Source organism: Carlito syrichta, unplaced genomic scaffold (genome assembly GCF_000164805.1).
Source record: "Carlito syrichta isolate Samal-C Ts95f unplaced genomic scaffold, Tarsius_syrichta-2.0.1 Scaffold316209, whole genome shotgun sequence".
NCBI lineage: Eukaryota > Metazoa > Chordata > Mammalia > Primates > Tarsiidae > Carlito > Carlito syrichta.
In genome coordinates, this window is record NW_007260305.1 from 554,984 (window position 1) to 576,493 (window position 21,510).

Here is a 21,510-nt window from a genome sequence, read left to right on the forward strand (position 1 = left end):
CAAGTGCCATCTGGCTCTATAGATATAATAACAATTATTCCATCGAGGTGTGTAGCTCCCTAAATCATATTAATATACAATGACTCCACTAGTCTTATAGGAGTTGATGTCTTTGTGTGCTCTCATTTAACCTGGGTAATACGCTAAAACAAGTCTGCCTCATCATTAAGAATTGATTTTTTATTTATGTGAATGTCACTGGCAATCCCATGATATCCCTTTGTAATTCAGTTGAACAGGACTGCACACTAGCGTTAATCTATTTTTATGGCATATCTTTAAAAATTTGCAACATCTTGCTACATTTGGATATTTATATAGAGATTTGTGTTCCCACAGAAAGCTGTTGTTAGCTTTGGAGATCCATTTCATGCAGCAATAGGGCAAGTATCTAATATACTTCATTAGCCATCTTATATCAGATAAGGGTTTATTTCTTTAAATTATTTAACCTTGGTAGAACCTCCTAAAATCACATAAATTACAAATACACTAATGAAAATCATTAGTTAGCCTATTCAAACAAACAAAAAAAAAAACCTCCAACAGGAATAAAATTAAAACATTTTAAAATCAGCCCTCTGGAAATATTTTATGAAAATAACTTGGTAAATTTACCATGATTGCCCATTTCTTAATGTTGTCATCGGTCACTTATTTAGTCACTGACATGAACAACTATTCTGATATGCAACAACTGTAGAAATGTCACACCGTTTTTTTTTCTGGTTAATTCAAAATCTGATTTTAAGAGTCATAGTTATAATTATTTGTACATGTTCCCTAATGACTTTTGCTAATTAAAAAATTGATATTAAAAACAATAAGCAATAATAAAGAGGAAAAAATAAATATTTTAAAATACCAGGATCAAACACGACACCACAAAAATGACAATTTAAATCTAGTTTTCCCAAGAGCACTTACAGGATCATGGAAAGATTACCCAAGGGGAAGGTCTGTCAGACCACTTTTCATATTTAGATGAGTATTAGAGACTTCGAACCTGTTTATTAAGCGGTAGTGAGAATCTTCCAAAAGTCACAGAATTTTGGGTGTAGGAAGATGCTATATGTCAGCTCCTTGTCCATTTCATGCTGCTATTTTAAAGGGAGAACTGTTCTTATGTTGTTGAGTTTATCCTATGCAATTGGTGATACAGAAACTCATAAGGAAGTTAAGCAAAGTTTCAGCACATTCAAATAAATGAGGCAATACTTCTTCAAATCTAAAGGATTTTGTAGAAGAGTGCCATTGCAAACATTAAGCCACTTTAAGATTCTTGGTCTAGAAAAGTCTCCTGTGCACTCCATGGATTGTTTAGACAATTTAAAGAAAAAGAACACTGGGGCAAGGACATTATTCTAACTTGAAAAGACATCTCCTAAAACTTATTTAAAGGACTCAAACTTTAAAAAGACATACTCATAAACATCTACTTTTCAGTTAGAAGTGTGAAATCAGTGTAGTTTTCAATGTAGTACACTAATATCTATATTCCTTAAGCTGTAGTTTTACAAATCTTTTCTAAGAGCTGTGTAAATTATCTACTTTATGTATTGTATGCATTATAAATAACAGAAGGAACTATGTGCTTTTGTATTCAATAAATAAATTCATTTAATGCTCAGATATTTTCACTAAAGGTAGGTCCACAAAGAAGCTAGGGACATTTTTCTGTGTTCTTCAGAACTATGTGTAGTGAGCAATTATCAGGAATAATACACATGTCAGTTTTTGAGTGCAGTATCGCTTTTAGACATTATTTAAAAACTCCACAAAGATGATAAAAGGTGGATTAATCACCTAAATGCCCATAAATTGAGATTTAAGGTTAGAGATAGTCCCTATGCTCACCCTGTTGTCTCACACGGGGTTGGTTGGTCACATATCATATCCTGGTGCCTACAAGGTATGTATTCTGGACCAGAGTTAATATTGGGGATTTGGGTTACAAAGCTTATAGTCAGATTTTAAAAACATAATAATGATCATGTCTATGGTCCTAGTCTAATGATTTCTTTTTGTTAAAATAATTGCTTATTTTAAGAATGAGCCAAGTAAAGAGGGAACATGGAGTCAATCTGAAATCTACTTCAGGGCTCACCTCAATCGGGTGAACAGTGAACGCTCTGACAATGACATTCACAATAGCATTGCTGCTGGGTATTGCTATAATTTGCTCTCTATGATTGTCCCTTTAAACAAAAAGCTCTGCACTCAGCATGCAAAGAAGTTAGGAGTGAGGGAAGGAGGGGGAACCACACATATAAGAGGAGAGAGAGGAAAAAAACTGCAGATCAATCATTTATAATTAACAAAAATCCGATTGGTGCTTTAAATAGAGATCAATGTGTTCCAGGCTGCCTGGATTGTGGGGATGTATTCACCTTCTCGTAACTCTCCAAGCAAGCTGTCACACCTACAGAATCACCATTTGTTTTCTTAACAAAGCTTCAGGGGGCGCCAGGCTCTCATTGAAATTTCATTAATCTAATGGAGTAAAGTCCTATAGAAAAAAATCAAATTCTCGTTGGACGAGATGCTACCTGGGAAAGATAACCTCTGTTTGAACTCTCAGACTCGGATCGCTGTGCTATTAGTCTGAGGAAACAGACAGCAACAACGCTGATTACAGCCACCGGCCTCAACAATTTTTTTTTCTAACTAGCAATTTCGAGTGCAAGTGCCACAGTGTCAGCTAAAGAAACACAACTGCGGGTTTTCTGCAGAGCGAAATGGTTCTGAAATGTCACTGAATAGCTCACAAAGGACGCCAATCTACGACAAGAGACATAAGCATATAGGAGAAAGGGCCCACCTCTCCTCCTTTCAAAGGTATGTTGTTTACATGCATGTAATTTGTGAAACCCACAGCTATTCAATGCAGGAATTTCACAGAAGTCTCAGACAAAATCTGTTTAGAAAGCAATAGCAAGATTCTTCGAAAAGTCACAGAATTTTGGGTGTGGGAAGATTATGATATGTGATACACATAAATAGATGCCCTGCATAGTACATGACCTACACAGCACGGTCTTCCGGTTTCCAAGACATCGATGATAATTGTTACATCACTTCCATGTGCTTTGGTTCACAAGTTTTCAAAAGTGACCCAAATGTGTACATGTCAATTTGCAGTAGCAACAGAACTTTTGAGAGGAAAATATGGAATGCTGATTCCTCAAAATTCTAGCAGTGTTCCTATGGCTCATCTGACACTCACATGGCAAGGGTATATGACGGTACTTGTACATGACAAAAACAGGCAGCACGACTAAGGCTGCATCCTTGCCATTAGATACAGCTTTAAAATAGCTATTAAATTAGCTTTCCATGTTGCTTATTTTTCCCTGACTTACATGTCTATTTTTAAAAAATTAAAATCAGCAGTTTTAGGCACCCTGTGCAGGAGTCCAGAGAGTGAATAAAACTACCTGTAGAAAGCCCTCTGCTCGGCTCCTAAATGATCACTATGTTTTGCAAGAAGCAGTGAAGCCAAGGGAAGTTGACTTCAATCAAGCAAGATCACAGTCAAGTTCAGTATTGCTTTTTGAGTTCATAGATACCTAAATCTGGAAGTCATTATGCAAGACTTATTTGTGTTTAAGAAGAAAGTCAATCTTACTTTAAAGTAAAAAGAGAAACTAGTAATTTAGATGAAAACTACAACTTGTATTTTTTTTTCTTTTTTAAACAAGGATCTAAAAATTTTAGCATATGATAAGGAGAAAAATGCAATACTTTGAAAAAACAAAAGGAAGCTAATGACATCCTAGGGAAGTGACTGAAAGGATTGAGAAAATTCTGAGTCCATCTCTAAAGACAATATTTTTCTTTTACAACAATTTGCTATTTTTCACCTAGGTCACATAGAGCTTGCTGCAGATCAGGAAATGTCTTCAGTTTCCAAAGCATCTCACAGGAGTGAGTCACTTCCTATTATTATTATTTTTATTTCTCTGTTTATGGATAAACATTTCTCTATTTGGACAGACATAATTTTTTCTTCTGGTCCTAATTTATCCATAAAGATCTAGCTTCTCTTCATACATAATTCCTTTAATTTCCTGTCTGAGACCCACCTGTAGAATTGTACTTCCTGCTCTCTGTCCACATTCTGTTTAAAGAGGCCAATGAAAGTACAATATCAATCTTACAAATTCTAAGCAATAGAAGATGGGTAAATAACACATTCATGTGCCTATATGTATATGTGTATGTACTGTGTATGTAAACATATAATAGATGCAAAACATATACTGTGTAAACATATAATATAGCCAAGTCTAAATGCACAAGAAACTTAGTTCATCAAGTTAAGATTATTAAAGTTAATCCTGGGAACAAAATAATACACCTTTTCTAGGCTTTCATCCCTACTATAGAGATGGAGAAAGAAAGACTGTGAGAGGGAGACACACACATTCAGATGAGCCTTCAGGGAATTGTATGAACTTTTGAACCAGAGACGGGAGAGCCAGAGCCCAGCCTGTTCTCACTTTAATAAACATTTTTTTTCTTCAATTAATTAAGGTTTGGAAAGAAAAAAAACCACAGAAGAGAAGTAATTTAGCATGCAACGCATACTTTACAGATGGATCCTACCTTCGGATGCTTATTAAATCTATGCATGATTGCGCTGGAGAAAATTAATTGCATTGTTTCTCACTATTCGTAAAGGGGTTGCAAACAGCTCAAAAATAAAAAAGGAAGATGAAGCAAGGTTGTTGTTGTTGTTTAAAAGAAAACAGCTACAGTATAAAAGGAACACTTTCAAAGTCCTAAAACAAGTAATACCCACAACTTGTATAAGAGCACAAAATAATTCTTTAAAATTTTTTTGATATTTCAAAATACGGTATATGCTGCCAGAATACATATATCTACTTTAAGTTTACAAATATCATGGTCTAACTAAAATTTCCTACTCAGTGGCATTTGAACTATTCAATTAAGTGGTGAGTTTTTGTTCAAATCCTGCTGTGAGGAAAGATTTACGTGAGAAGCTGGGAGTATTATACACTGGCACACATTCACTGCATCATGGTTGGCTGGTATTCTCTCCACTCCAGTCTTGGGAAAAAGTGTTAACTTCCTATTTTTTTGGAAAAAAATGTAAAATATTATTATAAAATATTGAGAGTATAGGTAATCCCTCGCATTTTATCAGTTTTAATTAGAAAACAAAAGCACAGTAGCTTCAGAAACTCTAGCCAATTTTCCTTTTTCCGAAGGCCTGTCAGTGGGAGTTGAACTGTAACCTAGACTGTCCTGAAAATGACCTTCATCAAACTAGAAAGAACCACACTCTGTCTAAGGAGTTAGACATTAATTTTCCTGATTCACATATTTCCAGATTTTAAAAAATCCCCGTGCCACATCATTATAGATGCTCCTTTTGGTATGGTCTACCCTGTTGTTGACTGACTAAAAATATTTCACTTAAGAACTTCTAGACTTGATTCCATGACCCAAATAGATGGTGGTTTTATTTCACTCCAAGTCCATAAATCAGTCTCTTTAATCCCTGGTTAATGTGCATAGTTATTTTAAAGCATTATATTATTTTAAGAATAGCAAACTAAGTACATATAAAATAATGAATCTTTCCTACATACAACAGGTTTTGCTAAGTAAGATACAGGCAAATATATAGATTTATTAACACTGGAATTTATTTATATCATGCCTTTCACCAACAGAACTTGAAGAACAATGCAGATGACCTCATAGATAGTTGACTCTCATCCTTAGGAATGGGGCAAAGCAAGATCATATGGTGAGACAGGTAGTAAAAAAACTTCTAAAACAAGTATTCAACTTGTACTTCCTTACTTTACCTTTTAAAATCAAACCTTCTACCCTATTGGAATATTAACCAATAAGAAGTAGGGTCTCATCAGTGATCAAAAACATTTATGATTCAGTACAGACACTATTCAAAAAAGGAACATTTTTCTCTGCCATGAGAAACTCAAGTGAAAACCAAGCCAATACCCTGTGCTGCTAGAGTTTTTGTAAATGTGACATAAAAATGTATAGTTCAAAATTATGAACTTCGCAGCAACTTGGATGAACTTAGAATCTATAATACTCAGTGAACTACCATAGAAACAAAGAACTGAGTACCACATGTTCTCACTCATAAGCAGACTTTGAATGACTATCATAATACTATAAGAAAGGGATTGGCAGTAGTGGGAAACTGCCAGGGGAAGGGATAGGGCACACCTCATCAACAAGGGTACCTGCATAATGACCATTTGTATACCTAACCCTGAACTGTGCCCCACATCCTTAAAATAAAAAAGTATAGTCCTTATTTTATTGGTTATTAAAGAGAACAAATAGCATGATAAGGGATAGGACCTATAGAACTTGACCATTACAAGGGACTGTTTAAGATAGAATAGGGCCAGCTTCAGAAATGTTGGCAGTCTCACTTAAGCCAACCACTCTGATGTATAAATGCATGAATAATAGAAGTAGGTATAAAATACATGAATAATAGAAGTGGGAAAAGATCCAAGAAGGGAAATTTCTTAGTTTAAGGCACCTGAACCGATTTCTCTATCCCAGAGAGAGCTCTTCTGTTTGCTGCGCTCCAAACTTGAGCAGCCACCCTCCAGGGCTGACTGCAGTCTATCCCTGCACATTGACCTGCCTCTTTATTGCAGATTCTCTCCAGATGTTCCAGCGTTTACCTTTTGAATTTCCCTTGGAGTTGACACAATCCTCTCCGCCCTAAATATTTACTAGAAATGACAGTCCTGCATGTCATTCCTAGCTATTGGACATCTAAAGTTCCAGGACTTCTTCTATAAAGAACCTGTCACATTAGAGTACTTTGTTCTCTTTTTGCAAAAGTCAGAAGTGAGCACCAACAAGCAACTAGTCAGAAGTTGCTGGCAAAGCAGTTTTGGTAGCGTGGATAACAGGCTCCACTTGGACTAATTTTGATTGAATATGTGGAAGGACTTGTATTCCTAATTCTAGGAAATAGATGATTAAATTTACTTTCAGGAAGCCAAGAGTTTAGAGTAAATTTCAGATTCTGAGATACTTAATGTAAAGTAAGAATAGTTAAAAGATAAAAATTTTTAAACTTTTTTTTTTTGAGTCAAAGTCTCATTCTGTTGCCCACGCTAGAGTGCAATGGCAAGTTCATGGCCACCGTAGCCTCAGCCTGCTGGGCTCAGGTGAAACTTTTGCCTTAGCCTTCCAAGTAGCTGGAACCACAGGTGCATGCCACCACGCCCAGCTAATTTTTTTTACTTACTTTAGAGATGAGGTCTGGCCAAGATGCCCAGGCTGGTCTTGAGCCCCTGGGCTCAGGCAATCCTCTCGTCTCCAACTCTCAAAGTGCTGTGATTACAGGCATGAGTCACATTGCCTGGCTTAAAACTCTTAATTGTTTTACTCTTTATTTTATATTTCTTACATGTCTTACGTTAAGTGGTACACTATTCTCTCGGAGCAAAGAGCTCCCTGAAGACTGAGGAATTTGCTTCAGGATACTATCCTTTGATTTAGCAAATTCCCATATTCATTAATTCCATGCGATCCTGTTTCCACAAAAGAGTTAAACTCCCTCTATAAGGTAAAGAACTTAATCACTCTGGGATGAGCAATTTTTTTCTATTTTTCAATGCAATTATTCTTTGTCTTAAATCTAATTGAATTTACTTTCCATGCTAGTGGGGGAAGGGAAGTGGGTAGGAGGGATGAAGTATGTATTAAAAGACAGTGTAAACTGTAAATCTTTCAATATAGTGGATTTTTGTAAAGACAAAAAATTGTGATCTGAAAAAAGTGTGTTATATTCAGTGGTTTGCTAGAGGTGGGGGAGAATCTGGCTGGGGGAGAATCTGGCTACCAGGAGCTGGATTTTGTGTATGGAAAACATGAAGGACATTGTATAAGGAATATTCATATTTATAATTTATAAAGCAACTTGGGATTCTCTGGATGAAAAGCGCCATGTAAATATGAGCATTTTCGCTTCATGTGGGTGATCACAGACTGTTACCATTTCAGCTAAACCATATTTCAGTAGTCAGAGGGATAAAAACTCTTATGTAGATTTGCTTTTCCTGCCATTTTCTCTTCCCTGAGTTGTAACATACATACACAATGGAGCATGCCCTTATTGGCGGCCACCTTCTCTTTTTCTAAACTTCCTGTCTATTTCATTCGTCTTTGTGGTGTCAGTGTACTGTCCAGCATTTGCCTTTGTCCTCATAAGCTATACTATTGAAAGAAGTAGACATATATCTAGGGTCTATCTGGCATAGTGTTTTCCACCCTCAGTATTTCTGTTGTCTACGGGAGGAAAAGCTCCAGATATCATGGAAGGGGGAGGAGGGGGAGGTTGTCACTCTGTGGCACATCCAGACACACAGTAGAATAAGAGATTGCTATTATCTCAAAGTTCTTTGAAAGTTCTTACAGATATGATAGACACATATGTAAAATTTGAAAGCCTGGCATACAACCACGTTTTGGGGGATCTACTTGACAAACATCTTTTGAATGTCTAAAATGTGCTGAAACGAATGAGGTATATAAAAATAATTAAGACAACTATTGTACTCTGGGAGCCTACAGTTCTTTGGAAAAGTCAGCGTACTGTAATGTAAAGCGAGGCAAATGGTAACAGCTATGATAGAAGTATCAGTCAAGTAAAATGCATGACGGACAGGGTTTGAATACAACTTGGGACAACTGGGAAGCCACATAGAGAAGAAGGAGTTTGAAGGATGAGTGAGTGGATGGGAAGGATGGGAAAGGCATTCCAGGTGGAAGGCACAGGCCTGGGTTTGGGGCTGGAGTTTAGGGCGTGAGTTTCAAATGTAGGAAGCAAATGAAAGGTAGTTTCAGAAATATAACATATTTCAGATCATGCTTTCAAATGGTCTTCAAAATAAGAGGCAAACATGAAGCTGCAATGAAATGAGACAGCATTTCTTAACTATGAGCATTCCTAGTCTATTATCTCCCCCGTGTGCTTAAGTTGCCATCATCCAAGGAGGACTCTGTCATTCTCAGACAAGTGTCTGGGCCTTTTGTGATGCAGGATGGGGAGAACAAGGAGGATCAGATAGATGGTAGAGGACAGAGAGCAAAGAAGCATCCTCCACCTCGTATCTTCAAGGATTAAGAGAGAGAGGGCAGAATAGCATGAGTGTGTGAGAGAGTTCTGGGGCAAGAGAATGAGAGGCTGAAGGGAGTTGTGGGGATTTTGAAAACAGTAGGGGAAAGTTGCCTTGAAAAACATGCTGCAGGCATTTTTTTTGGGGGGGGGTTGGAGTCTCACTCAGTCAGCCAGACTGGAGTGCAGTGGCCGCTCCCAGCCACCGCAGCCTCGCCTACTGGGCTCCGGCGATCCTTCCACCTCAGCCTTCCGAGTAGCCGGAATTACAGGCATGCGCTACCACGCCCGGCTGATTTTTTGATTTATTGTAGAGATGAGGTCTCGCTGCCCAGGCAAGGCATTTTTGAAGACAGAAATACCTACTTTTATTGTGCATCTGTGAATGTGAAAACCTCTTCAGGTCTTGGTACTAGTGTCAATGGGGCTGGGTAAGCAAAGATTCAGGACAGTTCAGCATGAGAATGTATGTGACCTTCCATGGCCTGGAGGTTATATCTCCTACCATAGCAAGAGAGGATGATGAGGATTGAACCTAAAAATAAAATGGATCAGAACTTTTTACCATTTTGCTCCTCCACGAATTATTTATTTAAGGCTCAATGTTTGTTGAATAGATTGACATGGTTCTCACTGTATATTACTACTGCTCAACAGCAGATGTATCTTTTCTTAACCTTTAATGGCTGCCTCAAACTTCGACTCTCCATTCTCCCTAAACCCTGGGCCAGACCCTGCTGCATGGCTCTTTACTCTCAGCAAATGGCTTTCCTCCTCCCTCCCCTCAAGTAAAAATATCTCTGTATCTTTATTTCCTTCTATCCTTTAACTCTGTTCTCCAAGGAGTGAGAACCTTGCCTGTTAGCCAGACTGATCTTTGACTAGTATTGACTGCCCATTTCTCCCTTTTTCAGGACTTGATTATATCCATTATCTTTTCTTTTAGATTGGTTCTTTCTCACCTGCTGGAAAATCAGCTCAGATCTATCCTCTTCTAAAACAAAAACAACCCAAAATGTTCCTCTTTCCACCTACCCCTTATACCTTGTCTTCCTTTCACCAATCAACACTTTTCAGTTAACTTACACCCACAGTCTCTAGTTTCTCACTAGTCACTCACTCTGGGGTTCCTAAAATTAGGCTCTACTTTTACTAGGCTACAGAAACTGTTCCTCTAAAGATGAGCAAAGACTTTCTTGTTCGTTTCCTCTCTAGTTCCACCATCTTTCCCTACCAGCTCCATAGCCAGTAACTTCTAAACATGAAGGGAGATTGCCAATTACTCAATTTTATATCCCTTAAACAGCTAGCATTGTGCCTTGCACGGGGTAGAGACTCCACGAGTATTTGAACTGAATCTGGATTTTCTCAACCTTCCTGTGGTCCCCATGACTCCTGATCTTTTCCATCATGTTCACTGTATTAGGAAACTTGCAAAAGTCTCAGCTGCAAAAAATGGCATCAGGGCATGAAGCTTTCTCTAATGCGTTTAAAGAATTAGGAAACAGCTCATCCTCAGTTGTAGACAACAAAAGTATTTAAAAATTCTCATTTACTGGAAAGTACAGTGAAGACTAGTATTTTGATCTTGTGTTAAAATTATAGGAAACCAACAATCAATATCCAACATGAAATACCTATCATAATGATCAATGGTAGTGACCACCAACTCAAAAATGAAGAATCAAAAACATACTGACTTGCCAAACTCATCAAGTAAGTCTCCCACTGATCCAAACATAAGTCACCCTGTAAAATCTTGTATTATTTGATAAACTTTATTTCTTGAGCATTTTCCCAGAAAGTTCTACAAGTAGCTGAGATATGATATATACTAAACTATATCCAGGAATTGAGCCAGTCACCGCTAATGTATTGACATGACATCTTTAATAAATATGTTTCTTTTCTGCAGAGAGTTGAAGAACACATATTCTTACTTCAAATCCAAACGCTTAAGGATAATCAATGGAATGTAGGGACACTTTTGTTCTACTGTGCTGCCTTTGGGTATCTTATATTGCTATGGAATTTTACTAGCAGGAAGTGGAGGCTCCTTCTCCCATCTCTCAACCCTTCACCCCCCACCATTTCACTGAAAATCTTTAGGAGTGGTGAGGAGTGACTAAGTGCCATTCAACTTCTTTCACATGTACGTATACTGAGGTTACCCCGCAGAGAAGATTCTCTGTTGCTACATTGCTGCCCGCCTCGGTGCAAGCAACATGAAATGCTCAAGGAAGCCAGCAATACTTGCTTGTTATAGTTGTATACTTGCAGCATTTCTTTAGAATGAGCCGAATCACCAAAAAATGCAAAGAATCTATATGTTTTGGTGGTGCATTCCAATGCCCAGTTAAAATTCATCCTCTTGCCGGGCTCGGTGGCTCAGCCTATAATCCCGCGCCTTTGGGAGGCTGAGGTGAATGGATTGCCTGAGCCCGCGGGTTCGAGACCCGCCTGGGCAGCGAAACCTCATCTCTACAATAAATAAAAAAAATCAGCTGGGTGTGGTAGCGCATGCCTGTAATTCCAGCTATTTGGAAGGCTGAGGTGGAAGGATCGCCGGAGCCCAGCAGTTCGAGGCTCAGTGGCCGGGAGCGGCCACTGCACTCCAGTCTGGGCAACCGAGTGAGACTCCAACTCAAAAAAAAAAAAAAAAAATTAGCCAGACATGGTAGCGCTTGCTTGTTGTTCCAGCTACTTGGAAGGCCAACACTGGGGTGGTCGTGAGTGTGACACTGCACTCCAGCCTGGGTAACAGAGTGAGACTCCAACTCAAAAAAACCCCTCAAAAAACAGAATTTCTCGAATTTAAAACTTAAAATTGGCCAGACTCGTTGGCTCAACCTGTAATCTCAGCACTTTGGGAGACTGTTGTCTAGTGGATTGCCTGAGCACGTGGGCTTGAGACCATCCCAGGCAACTTGACGAGACCTCGTCTCTACAATAAATGAAAAAAATTTGCCAGGCATGGTAGCACCCACCTGTTCTTCCGGCTACTTGGAAGGTCAACGCTGCAGTGGCCGTGAGTGTGCCACTGTACTCCAGCCTGGGTGACAAAGTGAGACTCCAACTCAAAAAAAAAAAAAAAAAAAAAACCAACAAAAAACAGAATTCCCCAAATTTAAAACTTAAAATTGATTGGGCTCGTTGGCTCAACCTGTAATACAGCACTTTGGGAGGCCAAGGCAAATGGATTGCCTGAGCACACGGGTTTGAGACCAGCCCAGGCAACTTGGCGAGACCTCATCTCTCCAATAAATCAAAATTTAACCAGGCGGAGTAGTGCACACCTGTTGTTCTGGCTACTTGGAAGGCTGAGGCGGAAGGATCACCGGAGCCCAGCAGGTTGATGCTGGGGTGGTTGTAGGCATGCGTGCCACTGCATTCCTGCCTGGGAGAAGGAGTGAGACTCCAACTCAAAAAAAAAAAACCACCTTAAAATTTAAGCTTTTAAAGATTACATAAACGCTAAAATAAATAAATATATAAACAAGTACAAAGTAAAAAGCAAACAAACAAACATAGTGATTACCCTAGTTATTTTGAGAACAGATAGTTCTCAAAATAAAAGTCTTTAAAGGCAAACTTGGGCAAAGAAATACTAGAGAGTATCACTTCACAAGCAACTTCAAATCTGCTTTCTGGTTATGCTAAAAAGTTACCACATGATGGGCAATCCAAGGGATGGAATGTCCTGTGATACTGTTATAAGTAAAGGGATCTCCTTGTTCCAGTACTTTTTTTTTTTTAACACTTTCTTTCCCTAGATATTCTTGTTTAAATTATATCTTATTCAATCCTTCAAATAATCTGTAAATAGTCTTTTACTTTAATGTCTAGTAATTTGTCAAATACTTGGTAGACTTGGAAATATAAATAGTATTTTACTTTCAAAGAGTACTTTAATCATCTGGTCTCACTACAGCTATATGAGGAAAGTTGTTGAGTGAGTACGCTAAGGCCATATTGAACACATATAAAGGAGGCAGATTTTTAAGTGACTGCCTTCCTTCCTGTTCCTCCAATTTTGCGGCCATAAAACCATCTTAGGTCAAAAAAACCTGTATGTGCTAATATTACTTTCCTGAAAAATATCTGTAAAAGACACAGGCTTGGAGAAAAGCCTTCAAAAATTAGACTTCAATGGCCACTTCTGAGAATGAAGCACAGTCCTCTGAAGCTATCATATCTAGGACATAGTAAAAGGTTACAATAAGGAGATATTTTCTTACTATCTACGAAACAAATTGTCAATTTTTTTCAGAAGCCCTAAGGTATACCAGCTCAGTAGAATATTCAGGAGTTTGAATGCTAAGGTTGTGACTGGAGATTATATGTAGGAACATCATGATATCTAAGATATTTCATATTTTGTTTTTATCACCTCACCCCAGCAGACACTAAGGAAACAAAAACTATTTCCGAAATGGCTGTAAATTCACCATCAGCTATAGAAGAGATGATTTGTTACACCTACCACAATACCAAAGTATTATACAGCTAAAGCAGTTATAAATTAAACTGATGGACCCCTTACAAGGCACTTATTTTAGGTAACAATGACATTTATGGAAATTTTTGTATGTGTGTTTTTAGAAAAGCAAACTTTTAAATACAGACAAGGAAAAGAGGTCTCTAATCGTCCCAATTCCTGGTTCCATCATATAAGAGAGATAAGGAAATTTTGGAAAGGATTCCTTTGAAAGTTATAACAGCTGGAAGAATAGACAACTGTCTAGATGAGTAAAGAATGAAGGTCTGGGAGAAGGATGGGAAGTTCTTATCCTCAGCTGCAGAGGGTGATGCAGAAGTTGGAGAAGGCAGTGCGGAAGACTGAAACAAGTTCATCTCCTTTTCTAAAAAGTGGAGCAAATGGGTTTCCGCTCCATCATGAGGGACTCAGCATAGACATTAGGACTACAACCTGAGAAGGACAGCCATTAAGACCAAATGGCTAAAGGAGCTGATGGAGCTAATGAAATAGCTTACTCCAAATATCAACTAAACAGATGTAATTCTTCATCCTTTTGAGAGATTTTAAACATAGTGTTTTTCAAGAGAAGAGAAGGGCAAGTCTTGATTTCCAAGGCTAGTTTCAATTCAAACAGAGTATTGAATCCAAAATGATCACCCTACCTTTGTAACTAGAAAATTGTCGAACTAAAACGCATTTTTTAAAAACAGTATTAATTGTAGAGACCATCTGGTTCAACTTCTTATTCTGTACATTGAAAGACAGTATAATGTAGCACAAAGGTTGGCAAACTATGACTCAAGCAAAACCTAACCCCTCCATTCTTTTGTAGGCTTTATAAGCTTAGAATGAAATTTATTTATTTGTTTATTAATTTATTTTGTCTTGGGGTCTCACTCCATCATCTAGTCTGGAGTGCAGTGGTACAATTATGGCTCATTGCATCTTTGGCCTCCTGGGGTCAGATGCTCTTCCTACATCAGCATCCTAAGTAGCTAGGGCTGCAGATGCGTGCCACCATGCTTAGCTATTTTTTTTCTGCAGAGGCGAGGTCACACTATGTTGTCCAGGCTGATCCTGAACCCCTAGGCACAAGTGATCTTCCTGCCTCATCCTCCCTAAGTGCTGGGATTATAGGTGTGAGCCATCACACCTGGCCTAGTTTTTATGTTTTTAAATGGTTGGGGGAAAATAATATTTCATGACATGTGCAAATGACATGGAATTAAAACTTCAGTGTCTGTAATAAAAGTTTTAATGGAACACAGCCACAGTCATTCATCCACACATTGTCTAAGGCTACTTTTGCACTACAGTTGCATAGTTACACAGTTGTCACTCTTGAGGCTGTAAGGACTATAAAGCCTGAAATAGTTACTACCTGGCCCTTTACAACAGCGGTCCCCAGCCTTTTTGGCATCAGCGACTGGTTTTGTGGAAGACAATTTTTCCACAGATGGGGTGGGGGTGATGTGAGGCCAAACCTCACTGCTAATGTTCATCTGTATTTGCAGCAGCTCCCCAGTGCTAGCAATACCATCTCAGCTCCACCTCAGATCATCAGGCGTTAGATTCGCATAAGGAGTGTGTAACTTAGAGCCCTTGCATGCGCAGTTCATAACAAGGTTCATGCTCCTGTGAGAATCTAATGCCGCTGCTGATTTGACAGAAGACGGAGCTCAGGCAATAATGCAAGAGATGGGGAGCATCTGTAAATACAGATGAAGCTTTGCTCACTCACTTGCTGTTCACCTCCTGATGCGTGGCCCAGTTCCAACAGGTCATGGACTGGTACCAGTTCATGGGCCGGGGATTTGGGACACTTGCTTTGTGGAATGCATTTGCTGACCTCTGGTGTAGTGGATGAAGCATGTAAAGTCTAAAGCTAGACTACCTGGGTATGATTCTGGAAAAGATACGGTGCCTCAGTTCCCTGATTTGTTAACTCGGGATAAAAATGTTATTCATCTGATAGGGTTGTTGTGAGAATTAAATGAAACTGCTTAAAACACAAGTGCCTGGGAAAAAGAAAAGATACAGTGAATGTTAGATATTTTCATTATTACACATGAAGAACTTCTGGCCTAAAGAGATAAAGAGACAAGGTCACAGAATTTGCTAAAGGCAGACTGGGAGGATTTCCTGATTCCTGCCTATGTTATATTGTCTTTTTTTTTATTTTCAGTGTTGCCTAACCAAAAAAAAAAAAAAAAAAATGTCTTAAATACAGACAAAGAAAAAGAGGTCTCCAACCTGCCTAATTCCTGGTTATATCATGTAAGAGAGATATTTTGTTGGTATTTTCAAACATTCTTATGGTCACTCTAAATGAAAACTTCTGTTTCATCAGACTCCTATCAATCCTGTTACGTAGGGCTGCCCAAAGACAACTTGTGGAGTATTTGAGATTTTCAGGTTTCTACCTCAAACTTCTAGGAATTAAGATTGTCTTCATTCTTTCTTTAAAAAGACAATAGAAGTCTCTACAACTCAAATATAACAAATCTGTTTTAAAAAATTATACTGCAAAAACTTCAGAAACAAACGAGTGAAGCATGCTTATAGACTACAGGATCTGAAAAGATAGCAACAGGGACCAGAGCACTCAAGACCATTCAACGATATTTGTTATTTCCAGGATAACATAGTTGCCCATTTTCTTGTGGTCCTTTTTTCCCTTATCAATCCTTGCACACTACCAACACCATCCCAGGTTTTGCTGATTCATGAAACCTCTTAAGCCTAGAATGTCTGCTTACTGGTCCTGGACACCTGCCTTTTTCAAGGCTTTGTTTGTAAGAGGTCTTCATTAAATCTACTCTCATTGGTCACTCCATTATGCCATGTTTCCTTGTCAGTTGGTATACAATTTTAAACAATTATACATTTGTCATTGATGTCTAATTGTTCTTTAGTTTTTCTCTAAGTAATACATTCTATCTTGCAACAAAACTGCAATTCCATAAAACTAGGCGCACACTTTTTGTGTGTGGGTGTGGAGGGGTATTACCCATAGTATTTAGGTAAAGCTATTTACATAGTAGGTTTTCAATAAATGCTTCTTGCATCAATAAATGAATAGCCACAAATATATCATATGAACAGCATTTTAACTTTTTTTTTTTAAGAGACGAGGTCTCACCATGTTTATCAGGCTGGTCTTGAACCCCTGAGCTCTGGCAATTTTCTCACCTCTGCTTCCCAAAGTGTTGGGATTACAAGCATGAGCCACCATGCCCAGCCAGAATTTCAACTCTAGAGTGAATGAATGGTTAGGGAAAAATAATATTTCATTCAATTATGAACTGTAGACCTTTGGGCTACCATTGAGATTGTAAAAATGATAATTTGTTAGAACATGGACTTAAACATTGACTATCTAAATTAAACCAAATTAGAAGTATAAAAGCACCTTAATTAAAAGGAGACTACAACCTGCAATAGGTAAATTAACTTTAGATCCCTAATGTTTACTCCTTTCAGATACATTAGCTCCATGACACTGGAAAATGCTAGATTTGTTTTGGATACTGTGGGCAGTGGTAAAACCTTATCTAAGTATTTTTTTAAAATCCACCTACAAGGGCTATGTTGAATTCCCACACACGTATAATTTTCATCTGCATGTATAACATACCTATAGCAACATTATTTAATATATGAGCATGTGAGGTATATTTTATTATAGAGTAGGCAAGCAAGCTGAATGTGTCCCAGGAAGGGGTCTTTTCCATTAACTTTTAGAAAAGCTTTCATTTCAAACTTTCATTAACATCTGACAAGCAAGCTGAAAAAGCTTCACTTAGAGCTTGGGTTAGGGGCAAAATGCATTTTGGCAAAACTGTTCCAAGATTACACTGACTGCCTGTGCGAGAATATACTAATTTGTTTTGTTTTGTTTTGTTTTGTTTGGAGTGTGGAGAAAAGAGAGAGAAAAGGAGAGAAGAGTCATGGACCCTACTTTATGGTTGCCATGGAGGCAAGGTCAGTCTTCCACACTTGGAGCTACCAGCAGAGTTCAGACAGGTCAACGTGTGACCGGCTCAGGCCCTGGGGTTAAAAGTTCAAGCAGCGATGGAAAAACCAATATGTCCACGCAGAGTATGCTGTACAATTTATTTCAATTTACATCAAGCCATGCATATAAAATTTAGATAAATTCCATTCAAATCTGATGTTGCCTGACACACAATGTATGCAAACAGATGTCTGTGGGGCTTTTTCTGTGCTTTAGAAAACAACATTAAATTTAAAAATATGTCTCTGGGATTTCTTTATTGAATTACAAAATGAACATAATTTTAACTTAAATGTTTTCATTCTTTCTTCCAATTTTTTTTGTGGGGGTCTTAATAATTTCTCAGTTCTCAATCTACTCTATGTCATATTAAAGAGGATAATGTATATTTACAACGCCAGTTTCAGTATTATTGTAGTTATAGATTCTATTTATATCCCTTACCACTTTCCACAAATATTTAGCGATTGATGTTTCTGATTTATCTCTGGCTTCCACCCTCATCTCCTTTCCTTCCTGCTTAGAATGGAGCAAGAATCCTGGAAGCTGCTGGGTCATCTTCCAGCCACAAGGTGGCTCTCCCCACCCCCTCTCCCGAGCCAAAGGGATGGACACCTTTGCTGAGTGCTCCAGGCAGGCTAGGATTCAGAGCTAATTATGATCTATAAATGCTATTATTTTTATTGTGAATTGAATGGCTTGCAACCTAGACCCGGGCACACTAAGATACAACGCAAAATTGGTCTTTACAAACGGGAAAAAGAAAAAGATCTTTGTTTTCTGCCTAATTTCTCTTTACCCATCCTTCCAAAGGTACAACTGAACTAACCCTAGAGAAAAATTTTTTAAAAAGTGAAGCACTCCAGAGGAACCTAATTTTGTTTCCAAGGAATACAGTCATGGAGTAGACGAGGTCAAATTTTAAGAAAAGTATACAACTTATTCTCATTCAGAAAGGACCTGGCATTTTGGTTCCGAGACCCTTCCCATGAGGGAGTTTTCAGGAGTTCTTTGCAGAACTTTCTTAGAAATCCCACATCACGCCATAGATGAAGAACATAAAGCTTTAAAAGGAGCAGAAACATTACATATTTCCTTGTTGCTTAGCAAACAGGCAGTATATTTCATAAATGTGATTTTTACAGGATATATCACAATTTTCTACAGATGAAATAGACACAGAAAAATAAATCATTCATTTGACTATGTGGAAGGTCTTTCTAAAAGTCTGAGCCCTAATTTTTGTCAATTTCCATTTTCTGTTCCGAGGAGAAGCTATTTGGGCAAGTTTCACTTTCCTCCTCCGTAAAATAGAGATAAAAATAGGACCCATTCCGCAAGGGATTTTTATCAGTATTAAATAAGTTAATATATGTAAAGCACTTACAAGAGTCCTTGGCATATAATAAGAGCCATATAAATATTTGCTAGTATTATATATTTGAGCTCAGTACCTTCTTATTAAAGAGGATAATGTATATGTACAATGTCAGCTTCAGTATTATTGTAGTTACAGATTTACAAGCATTTTGTGACATAATCATTTGAGAAAAATGAACTTTCATGAATTCCACAAAGATATAAAAAGTATCATTTTCTAGATACCTGAGAGCTTTGATCAGGGGTAACTGATGGTGTCTGGGCTTTTTCTTCTTCAAGAACTTAAAAAATATAAGCGTTTTCTACCCAATTTATGGTATTACTTTCAATAAAACACTAAAAAAAGAAATTGTTGATTTCCAAATCCCAAGTTTGTTTCAGATGACACTTTAGAAAATGCATCATTTTACCTAAGTATTGGTTCTAGCAACTTGGTTACAAATATTCTTATTGCAAATATTTTCATTTTACTTTTGCACTATATTAAAAAAAAGTCTTCAGGATCTTAACCATGCCAGAATATAACTTTGTTAAGCCTCTTGTTAAACTTATAATATACGAGTTCCCTGCTTCTAACATAAATAAACATTTTGAATTCCCTGGTAAGCACTGCCTCGACAATTCTCAAGTAAATTTTCTAAGGGTATAAATTATATCCTTAACTTAAAGTGACCTATAATAATTCAGCCACGAGCAAAGGTTTATGTGGACACAAAATCCTGTGTTCACATAAATCCTTGTTTGTATAAGCAAGGATCTTTATACATATGTTGGTGTATATATATACATATATGTTCACATACATACTCTCGTAAAATCTTCCATCTATTTGAAAATAAATATTCAGAGACCAGGCAGGATAATCAAATCAACTTTGAATAGGCAAGGAGAAGAGTATGACATTTTTTAATACCTGCTATACTGTCATGCAATTCTTTATTCTTGATTATTCCTGTCAGCTGTTACTAGGTGCCTAGTAGACAAATGCCAGTTCTAGTCCTGATCATTTATTTCTATTTGGAATTATTTCAAGCCTAACTCTCTAGAACTGTTGGAAAATGCTGTCCTGTTATGTTGGCCTTGCACCTTGGAGTGAGGCTTGGAAAAAGGGAAGTGGAAAGGAATTGTTAGGCAGAGTCAATTTGGCTCCTTTTTTGGGGGGGAAGCTTGTCTTGGTTGTGCTCCACTTGCACAAATACATCTTCAAAAGACCCTCTTTCCATCCACGAGCAATATGTATGTGTTACCAGAAGCAATGTCTTTTGTTGCCAGAAGCAGTTTTTGCTGCATGCATCAACTTTCTCTATATTCTTAGCAGCTCTGTCTTTTATGCCAGTTCCAGACATCAGTTAACAGAACCCCTTAATGAACAGATGTACTGAAGAAATGCATCAATTCGTTATTTGTTACAGTTTGGGGTGTCTGTCCTATGGGTTTTCTAGCCAAAGGCTTATATGCTTCCCAAGAGAAATTTACTTTCATGAGAGAAGAAAATTGAGGCAAATCACTGCTGTTAGACCCTGAAGTCAGAGAACACTGGTTTGCTGTCCTTCTGTACATGTGAAGAAAAAAACCCACAGTTACAGAAACAATCATGATTCTAATCCATCTCTCATTCTTTCCCAATGTGAAAAATTACAAATGAAACAAAATTTTTCTCTGTCAATAGAATGTGTATGATTACAGCTGTTCATATTTTCACTCTAATGAAGGGCTGCACATTTAATTGTAAGATTTATTAGAGACTGCACATTGCTATGTACATGCAAAACAGTTAACCGACATCTAAAATGCTGGTTGTTTATCCTGACATTAATGATCATATTTCTTAATTTAAAACAAAAAGCATTTGGGGAAAACGTATTTTGTTTTCTCCAAATAAGAAATTAATAATTTCAATGTAAGAAATAAAAAGGGCTAAAAAAAAAAAAATATTGATTTATGTATGTAGGGCAGGGGAAAAAATAAAGATGCTTAAAAAAAAGTCCATAATCCCCCATTCTACTGGAAACAAGAGAGTTGATTGCTAGCTTTGTTTGATTTCACAGAGATCTCATACGAGGCTGGGTTCATAAACAGGTGAAATGATGGAGTTTATTGCAACGCACATCAACACTGAAACTAAATAACTGTGTTGCCATCTCAGTCCCGCTGAAAGACGGATGGTAAACTTGACCTGCCGCTGGTACTATCCGATTGCCATTTTTTATTCCCCCTTCGCCGCCCCCCCAGGCTGAGCCACGTTGAGTAAATGCATGTGCACGGTCAGGTCAGACCCCGGGATCGGGTGAAACTCCGTTCACATTTGCATACAGGCGGAGTCTCACAATGAAAGCCCATCTGTTCCCGTCTCGGAGTACAAATCGAGTGTCACCCAACTCACTGCAAACGACAGCAGCATGGCCATTAGATGGAGGAACACTCAGCTCAGGTTACGGATATGGAACTGCTGATTTGGGTTTAAATACCTGATAACTG

At 37.9% G+C, this 21,510-nt stretch overlaps 1 long non-coding RNA gene across 1 annotated transcript; it reads left to right on the forward strand.

Annotated features, from left to right (window-relative positions):
* The first annotated feature begins 2,677 nt into the window (after nucleotides 1–2,677).
* On the forward strand, nucleotides 2,678–18,047 carry LOC103276499. Its single transcript, XR_002481312.1, has 3 exons — nucleotides 2,678–2,838; nucleotides 3,868–3,927; nucleotides 17,550–18,047. It is a non-coding gene; the product is annotated as an uncharacterized LOC103276499 (long non-coding RNA).
* The last annotated feature ends 3,463 nt before the right edge of the window (nucleotides 18,048–21,510 follow it).